This window comes from Nematostella vectensis, chromosome 5 (genome assembly GCF_932526225.1).
Source record: "Nematostella vectensis chromosome 5, jaNemVect1.1, whole genome shotgun sequence".
In the NCBI taxonomy this organism is placed as follows: Eukaryota; Metazoa; Cnidaria; class Anthozoa; order Actiniaria; family Edwardsiidae; genus Nematostella; species Nematostella vectensis.
The window spans coordinates 7,079,347-7,088,941 of NC_064038.1; the positions used below are offsets into that span (position 1 = coordinate 7,079,347).

Consider the following 9,595-nt stretch of genomic DNA (forward strand, 5'->3'; position numbering starts at 1 on the left):
TTACGAGGGACAGGGAGTAACGAAAAGCGCGCGATGAGTGCAAAATAAAAACACAAAAGTCAAATTATTGTAGGTTTTACTGTACCTTATTACACTTAATTTTCGCCACGTCAAAATTTCGAGAGGGCGATATTTCGCGACACTTTATTTCCGCGATTTCGCTACTTTCGTAAAAAGCAGGTCACTTTATTTTCGCGATTTTGCGACTTGGGGACAATAAAATCAAGCAAAACAAGTGAAATTAAAATGTGATTTAGTTACAAAACTGTAACATAAACATGCGTGGGCTAAATTTTAGTTCAGAATTGTCCATCTCAACCACTTACTGTATTAAATGTACATTAAAGGATTAAATAGACAAGGTGTTGCTATAAAGCTTATTACACGGTTAATATTTCGCCGAAAGCTTTTTGTGTACTCACTTAACTTTCGCGCATCCCAATTTTCGCGACACATTATTTTCGCGTCACTTTATTTTCGCGAATTTTTCAAAATCGCGAAATTAGCGAAATTAAAGTGACGCGAAAATAAAGTGTAATAAGGTAATTTGCAAGCTATTATAAAATAATGTAGCATTCGCGGACAGTGCAAAAGTATATTAATGTGGACTTTAAAAGCACACTAGCATACACACATTGGCACCAGTCGGGCCAAGACGGGACGCTAGCACAGTTACCCGTGCAGTTCGGCAACCATGGACAGCTGTTTCGTCCTTATTAGGACTCGTCAGCATGGCATAGCCGGTTTGCCTCAGTTAAACTTCATCGGCAAAAAAAACTGCAGGGCGACTTCGACCCGAATGAAGTGCTTTAAACCACAGCAAAGATCCATGTGGGATCTAGAGCTGCGACCGGGCTAGCGTGATGCCAATTGTGCGGATCACGCATGCGACCTTTGCTAGTCTAAAACTCCGTCGGATAGCCAAACTATCCTTGCGAGTATGTATACATAAATGTGGACTTTAAAAGCACACTAGCATACACACATTGGCACCAGTCGGGCCAAGACGGGACGCTAGCACAGTCTATTACCCGTGCAGTTCGGCAACCATGGACAGCTGTTTCGTCCTTATTAGGACTCGTCAGCATGGCATAGCCGGTTTGCCTCAGTTAAACTTCATCGGCAAAAAAAACTGCAGGGCGACTTCGACCCGAACGAAGTGCTTTAAACCACAGCAAAGATCCATGTGGGATCTAGAGCTGCGACCGGGCTAGCGTGATGCCAATTGTGCGGATCACGCATGCGACCTTTGCTAGTCTAAAACTCCGTCGGATAGCCAAACTATCCTTGCGAGTATGTATACATAAATGTGGACTTTAAAAGCACACTAGCATACACACATTGGCACCAGTCGGGCCAAGACGGGACGCTAGCACAGTCTATTACCCGTGCAGTTCGGCAACCATGGACAGCTGTTTCGTCCTTATTAGGACTCGTCAGCATGGCATAGCCGGTTTGCCTCAGTTACAAAACTTCATCGGCAAAAAAAAACTGCAGGGCGACTTCGACCCGAACGAAGTGCTTTAAACCACAGCAAAGATCCATGTGGGATCTAGAGCTGCGACCGGGCTAGCGTGATGCCAATTGTGCGGATCACGCATGCGACCTTTGCTAGTCTAAAACTCCGTCGGATAGCCAAACTATCCTTGCGAGTATGTATACATAAATGTGGACTTTAAATGCACACTAGCATACACACATTGGCACCAGTCGGGCCAAGACGGGACGCTAGCACAGTCTATTACCCGTGCAGTTCGGCAACCATGGACAGCTGTTTCGTCCTTATTAGGACTCGTCAGCATGGCATAGCCGGTTTGCCTCAGTTAAACTTCATCGGCAAAAAAAACTGCAGGGCGACTTCGACCCGAATGAAGTGCTTTAAACCACAGCAAAGATCCATGTGGGATCTAGAGCTGCGACCGGGCTAGCGTGATGCCAATTGTGCGGATCACGCATGCGACCTTTGCTAGTCTAAAACTCCGTCGGATAGCCAAACTATCCTTGCGAGTATGTATACATAAATGTGGACTTTAAAAGCACACTAGCATACACACATTGGCACCAGTCGGGCCAAGACGGGACGCTAGCACAGTCTATTACCCGTGCAGTTCGGCAACCATGGACAGCTGTTTCGTCCTTATTAGGACTCGTCAGCATGGCATAGCCGGTTTGCCTCAGTTAAACTTCATCGGCAAAAAAAAAACTGCAGGGCGACTTCGACCCGAACGAAGTGCTTTAAACCACAGCAAAGATCCATGTGGGATCTAGAGCTGCGACCGGGCTATCGTGATGCCAATTGTGCGGATCACGCATGCGACCTTTGCTAGTCTAAAACTCCGTCGGATAGCCAAACTATCCTTGCGAGTATGTATACATAAATGTGGACTTTAAAAGCACACTAGCATACACACATTGGCACCAGTCGGGCCAAGACGGGACGCTAGCACAGTCTATTACCCGTGCAGTTCGGCAACCATGGACAGCTGTTTCGTCCTTATTAGGACTCGTCAGCATGGCATAGCCGGTTTGCCTCAGTTAAACTTTATCGGCAAAAAAAACTGCAGGGCGACTTCGACCCGAACGAAGTGCTTTAAACCACAGCAAAGATCCATGTGGGATCTAGAGCTGCGACCGGGCTAGCGTGATGCCAATTGTGCGGATCACGCATGCGACCTTTGCTAGTCTAAAACTCCGTCGGATAGCCAAACTTCTAAAGATAACATTTATATATTAATGTACTGTTATTCTACTAAGGAGACGTATTACTAAATTATCGTAAAGTGTGCGGGCAGGCTGGCATTCGACCACAGGGTACCCGCGCGATGACCAAAAAACTACGACGACAGGGTACCCGCGCGATGACCAAAAAACTACGACGACAGGGTACCCGCGCGATGACCAAAAAACTACGACGACAGGGTACCCGCGCGATGACCAAAAAACTACGACGACAGGGTACCCGCGCGATGACCAAAAAACTACAACGACAGGGTACCCGCGCGATGACCAAAAAACTACGTCTCATAGTTATACAGTCGATTCAGAAAATGTTGTCGTCAACCGGCTTCGCGACTACGCGACAAGCCCGCATGTAAGCAAGGGTAAAAACCACTGAAACGCCTAGCTGCATATATTAGCCAACGCATAACTTCAGGCTTAGAGGTGGCTAATATATGCATTTTGTATTTTTACCCATACTTACATGCGGGCTTGTCGCGGAGCCGGTTGACGACAACCTTTTGTCAATCGACTGTATACCGGAGTTCGGCGCTCGAAGTGTTATTATAAGTGTTAGTAGTAGATTTAGCGGTGATACATCATTCGTCCTAGTTAAAGTCTTAACCGAAAAAACGAGGATTCACAGTGTAGAAAGCCAGGTTTTTAGGGTAGTAGCTATCAAAAGATTTCACCGCATTGGATTGATGCACCACAGGCAAAACAATAGAACGGGGATACAATAAAACAATAAGGTTACCCAACCAATCCTATTGGGCCTTACAAGCGGCCTTCTACACTTCTCGGGCCTGGGTCTCACTCCACTCTCAAGATTAATGTTGCAAGAATTGTGAGCCATTGCGACTCAAGAGAGCAGGTACCTAAATTTTGTTAAAACAGCCTAGAAATGTGGCAGTTATACTTCAAGGTAAATCTTTGAATGAGCCGAAGGCGTTACTTTTGTCAACACAACTAAATGGCACACTCGTTAAGACAACTGGGATACCTCGTGATGGCACTTGGTCCAGACCATGTTGTCAAACAAGATGTGATGACGCCATTATGATTTCACATAAAACTAGTGATGACGCCATGGTGATGTTACAGATACCTAGTGATGACGCCATGGTGATTTCACATAGTGATAACGCCATGGTGATGTCACAGATACCTCACAGATACCTAGTGATGACGCCATGATGTCACAGATACCTAGTGATGACGCCATGGTGATGTCACAGATACCTAGTGATGACGCCATGGTGATTTCACAGATACCTAGTAATGACGCCATGGTGATTTCACATAAAACTAGTGATGACACCATGGTGATTTCACATAAAACTGGTGATGACGCCATGGTGATGTTACAGATACCTAGTGATGACGCCATGGTGATTTCACAGATACCTAATAATGACGCCATGGTGATTTCAAATAAAACTAGTGATGACGCCATGGTGATGTCACAAATACCTAGTGATGACGCCATGGTGATTTCACAGATACCTAGTAATGAGGCCATGGTGATTTCACATAAAACTAGTGATGACGCCATGGTGATGTTACAGATACCTAGTAATGAGGCAATGGTGATTTCACATAAAACTAGTGATGACACCATGGTGATTTCACATAAAACTGGTGATGACGCCATGGTGATGTTACAGATACCTAGTGATGACGCCATGGTGATTTCACAGATACCTAGTAATGACGCCATGGTGATTTCACATAAAACTAGTGATGACACCATGGTGATTTCACATAAAACTGGTGATGACGCCATGGTGATGTTACAGATACCTAGTGATGACGCCATGGTGATTTCACAGATACCTAATAATGACGCCATGGTGATTTCACATAAAACTAGTGATGACGCCATGGTGATGTCACAGATACCTAGTGATGACGCCATGGAGTTTTGTTCTTACTTTCTATCTCGTCTTTTTTTATTTTCTTTCCGCTTATTTTGAGGAGAAAACCAGCATAGTAGATTTTCTACGAAGTACTCTGGTAAACAACAACAGCAGCTCTTGTGTCAAAATTGTGAAAAAGAGAAATTGCAGAGTTGGATTTTAGAGTCGTTCGATGGGTTTTGCCGTGAATGAATCGTTTTGAAAGTTCACAAAACTTTGATGGAATCCATCAAAGTCCACTTAATCAAGAAAGTGTAGGAACAAACGGTTGAAATCCGAAATTTGATATTAACTTATCTTCGCATGGTGATGAAGAAAAGGGTTGCTGATAAGCCAAACCGAGGATTTTCCTTAAACACGCGGGAAAGCAAATGGCGGTTTATTGACTTCTCCAAAACCTGTGCAATTGATATCTAGCTTGAATGGGAAGGAAAAGGAGATTAAAAAGGCATGATTTATTGTCTTTTTTGACATTTTGTTGCTCTGTTTATGGGATCTAGCTGATTCAAAAGTTGTAAATAATAATTCACTCAAAAGCACGGTATATTCTTATCAAATCCCCTCTAACATTTTATAGCATATTGAGGAAGTCCTTTTTCGTTATTTTGATGGAAAACCGCAAATGACATTACTGTATTTTACCAGACTAACCGTTTGTTGTTTTTTCCTCTCGAATTTCGACGGTATTTGAGTGCTACCGAAAATGGCGCCTCCAACCTTGTTTCTTTCCTTAGTAGGGGGAGAGAAGTAATAAATTCCGAACCCCCCCCCCCCCCTCCAAAAAAAAAATCGTGTATTACACGTGAATTTGACAACCACAAGGCATGTTTTAAGTTCTAAGGCAATTTTATTGACAACATTTCACACACAAAAAACGCTTTACTCGTCCCCTCTCAGAACAGCCGAATTCCGAGCTATGAACAAGCAACCATTGCCTGGGCTACCTGTGGTAATATTTATTCACGCCAAGTATGGCATCTGTTTAACTATATGTCAAGAGAATATGCTCTTCAAGTGGTTGATAACAACAAGTGAGGTGGTGCTCCCCACGGCACTTCCTAACTTTCTGATTATCGGGAACTTACTGTACTGGTCTGCTACAAGCAAGTTTGTTTTCCCTTTGTAATCGAATAGGTCAGAGCTCACCTTCTGCCAGGGGTAACTCGGTGGTTCTGGCTGTAAGATTGGTTGCTTCTGGTTGTGTCGTTGGTGCTTCTGACATGCCTCGCAGGTCTTCACAAGGTTTACAACATCCTTGGTGATTCCTGGCCAAAACACAGTGGTGCGGGCTCTCAAGAGGCACTTCTCCTGGCCCAGGTGTCCCTTGTGTAGGGTATCCAAGATCTCTGGTCTCAGGGTAGGTGGTATAACAATGCTCTCTCCCTTGAGGACAAGGCCATCTTCTATTGTCAATTCTTCTCTGAAATTTCAGTAATCATAGAGCATACTGGGACACTTTTCTCTAGACTCTTGCCATCCTTTGCAGATGGTGTCTCTGAGTTGGCTTAGGGTTGGGTCACTAGTGGTCAGGTCTCTGATTTGCTGCAATTTTGCTGGTGAGGCTGGCAGTGTGTCAGTCACCTGGTGGATACTTAACTGGGGTAGCTGTCCCTTGGGCGGTGCCGGTTGAGGTGACAGTCTGGATAATGCATCAGCAATTGGAACATCAGACCCTTTGACGTACTTGACAGTGACGTCATACTTGAGTGCCCTCAATACGAACCTCTGTAAACAAGCAGGACATGAGGTTAGTTTCTTTTTGAAAATGGACTCAAGGGGTTTATGGTCAGTGTTAACTGTACATTGCTTTCCATAAATGAAGTAGTGGAACCTCTCTAGTCCCCATACTACCCCGAGAGCCTTGCGCTCTATGTTACTATAGTTCTGCTCAGACTCTGTGTCCACCTTGTAGGAGGACAGCGCCAACACCTTTCAGAGATGCGTCTGTCTGTATGACTGTCTCTTCCTTGGGGTCAAAATATCGAAGTACTCCTAGGGATGATATCTCTTCCTTCACCTTCTTGAATGTTTCATCATGTTCGGGTTCCCATAAGAATACACTTTCCTTCTTTGTGAGCTCTCGTAAGGGTGCTGTCAAGGTGGTGAGTTGCCCTGAATACCTTGTGAGGTAGTTGACTAAGCCTAAGAAGCTCTGAAGGTTCTTAGTGTCTTTGGGTGCTTCCATGTCTAGGATCGCAGACACCTTCTTGTTGTCTGGGGGACCCCTTCCGGACTCCATGTGTGTCCGAAAAAACTAACTTCATTGCACTTGAACTGAAGCTTTTCAGCATTGAACACAATCCCCTTCTCTTTGGCTCTCTCCATGAGGTCTGTCAGGTTTCGGTCATGCTCCTTTTCAGTGGACCCATACACGAATATGTCATCGGCAATGCCGGTCACGCCATTCGGGCCTTCAAGGGCTGAATAAAGTTGTCGTTGGAAAATATCCTGCAATACTACCAGTCCAAATGGGAGTCTGGAAAACTTGAACCTTCCAAATGGTGTTCCAAACGTTGTGAGGTATGAACTTTCGTTGTCCAGGGGAACGTGCCAGCACCCTTTTTTTGCATCGATCAGGGTGAAGTACTTGGCGTCACTTAGTTGTGTCACCACTTCATCAACCGTCTTGGTGTAGTGGTGTTCTCTCTTGATCCACCTATTCAAGTCCCGGGGGTCCAGGCAGACTCGGGTCTTTGTGATCACCCCCTTGTCATTGGTTGTCTCTGTCAACACAATGCTATTCACCCAGTCTGTGGGTGTGTCCACAGGTTCTATGATACCTGCTTCAAGCATCTTGTCGATTTCTTGCTTGTACAATTCACGGAGGTGGACTGGTACCGACCTGGGTGGGTGGATAACAGGTTCTGCACCCTCCTCTAAGGTGATGTGATATGGTCTCATTTTAAATGCTCCCAGTCCCTCAAAACGTTTCCCTTAGTGAGTGGGGTGTGCATGTTGTCATGTTGACTATGGGATTGGGCCTTGGGGGCTTTGTCAAGGTTAAGGTTGTACTTCACTAGCTCGAGATCATCACATGTCTTGCAGCCAATTATGGCAGGACCTGATACTTCAGTAACATTGAATGTTATTTCTTTAACTTGACCCTTGTGGTGCACATACAATTGACACTGCCCCAGGTTCGAGATTTCATGTCCACCGTAGGATATGATTTTGCAGCCAGGTTTCTCTAGCTGTCTTTTTTTTTTCGGGAAAAGGCACTCAATGTCCTTCTTTGCAATGACATTGAGTTCTGCGCCAGTATCAATTCTACATACAATAGAGGTGGTATTCTTGTGGTGTGGTTTGGAAGTGAACTGCAATTCTGTCGTTACACGGTTGCGGTTTTCTAGCTGGAAGATGCTTTCAATTCCGCTTGGGCTATTTTCATTAGTGCTGGTTTCTGCCACTAGAGTTCCTAAGAAAACTCTTTCATCACAATTTTCATCATCAAGTCAATGGACAAATTTTTTTGGGGGTGTGAAGCACATGTGCTGAAAATGTCCAGTTTTGTGGCAGGCAAAGCACTCTGAATCAATAGCTGGGCATTTCTGGCCCTTTTTGTGGGGTGTATTTCCACATCTTCCACATTTATCTGGTGTATGGTGCTGAGCGGATGCGCCCTTTTCATCACCAGGCTTCTTGTTGGATCTATTTACTGGGTGGGTTTTACCTTTTCGTTGCTTTCTAGCTTTATTGTTGTTCTGGATGGAGTTTACCTCTCTCTGATTCTGGGGGTTGCTTATGGCGTTCATTTGTAGCCGTGTCGCCTCCTCAGTGTGGGCGATTTCCCTGGCTCTCTTGAAGGAGAGGGAATTTCCTTCGGCGATGCACTTCTTTCGTACCGCGTCGGAGTCGGCTCCAAAAACAAGAGAATCTCGCATTAGCTCATCGTGTAAGTCGGTGGGAAAACCACTATTCTGGATAAGTAGTTTTGCCTCAGTAAGGAATTCGTCTAGCGGCCTGTTGTTTTGTTTCAGGGATCTTAGGTAAAATCGATTTAATAAGTGGTTGGATTGTGGTTTCACGTGCTCTTCGAAACGCTTCCAATATTCGGCCAATTTGTTCGCCTCTTCTGTGCTCAAATTCCATGTATTAAACAAGTCAAGGCCATAATCTCCCGTCCAGAGGGAGATCCAAATATCTACACTTCTGTTCTTCCGACCTCTGTTTTAGCGGCCCGTCAAATAATAATTCACATTTCTGGCGAAAACGTTTGAACTTCAATTCAATGTCGGGGCTCGTGGTCCAGTCTATTTTGGGAGTTTCAAATCCGATCGGATCGCTCATTTCGCTGGCTTGAACCAAAGAACGATTGGAAAAAACTCACGTTTTTCTTTCTCCTTTCAGTCTTTGACTTCTAGAAGATCCCCCTACTGACAGCCATGTCAAGTTTCGTGAACTGGAGGGTTTATTATGATACTCGTGCGAGTCGTACAAGTTGTACACAAGTATAAAGCTACATGCATAAATTAACATAATGATAACTATGGCGCGAAAGTCACGCAATACATGTCAGTCACTGGTTGTGTTACACTATATTCTTTGGAATCTTTGGGATGCTGTTAAATCCATGACATATTCTTCACGAGGACAAAGCTTGTAAGAATATTATTTGTATTAAAAATATACATAATGGAACATCTATGAAGGAACTTAATTAATTAACCTTTGGTTTGTTAAATTTAATGTACTGCATAATTTATATTATTAAATGATGGCTGGATCCATTTTGTGGGGCCAATACAATTTGTAGTTATTTGGCTGTAATGAACTTAACCTCATTAAAAAAAATCCATCCTAAAGATAACGAGAGCAGGATCCTAGATCCCAAGCTTCCCTAAATCTACCTCAACCAGTCAAACAAAAAGAGTCCAACGCGGGCTCCACTATTAGATTTAGGCAGTGCCTAATCTATATATCAACTCTGTTGTTCTGATTCGTCTTTCGCATAGGATTGA

General features: G+C 44.2%; 1 long non-coding RNA gene across 1 annotated transcript; it reads right to left on the bottom strand.

Annotated features, from left to right (window-relative positions):
• Positions 1–5,756: 5,756 nt before the first annotated feature.
• LOC125563166 lies at positions 5,757–9,111 on the bottom strand. The gene is made up of 2 exons (XR_007308178.1): positions 8,965–9,111; positions 5,757–6,362 (listed from the first exon to the last, which is right to left on the bottom strand). It is a non-coding gene; the product is annotated as an uncharacterized LOC125563166 (long non-coding RNA).
• Positions 9,112–9,595: the final 484 nt, after the last annotated feature.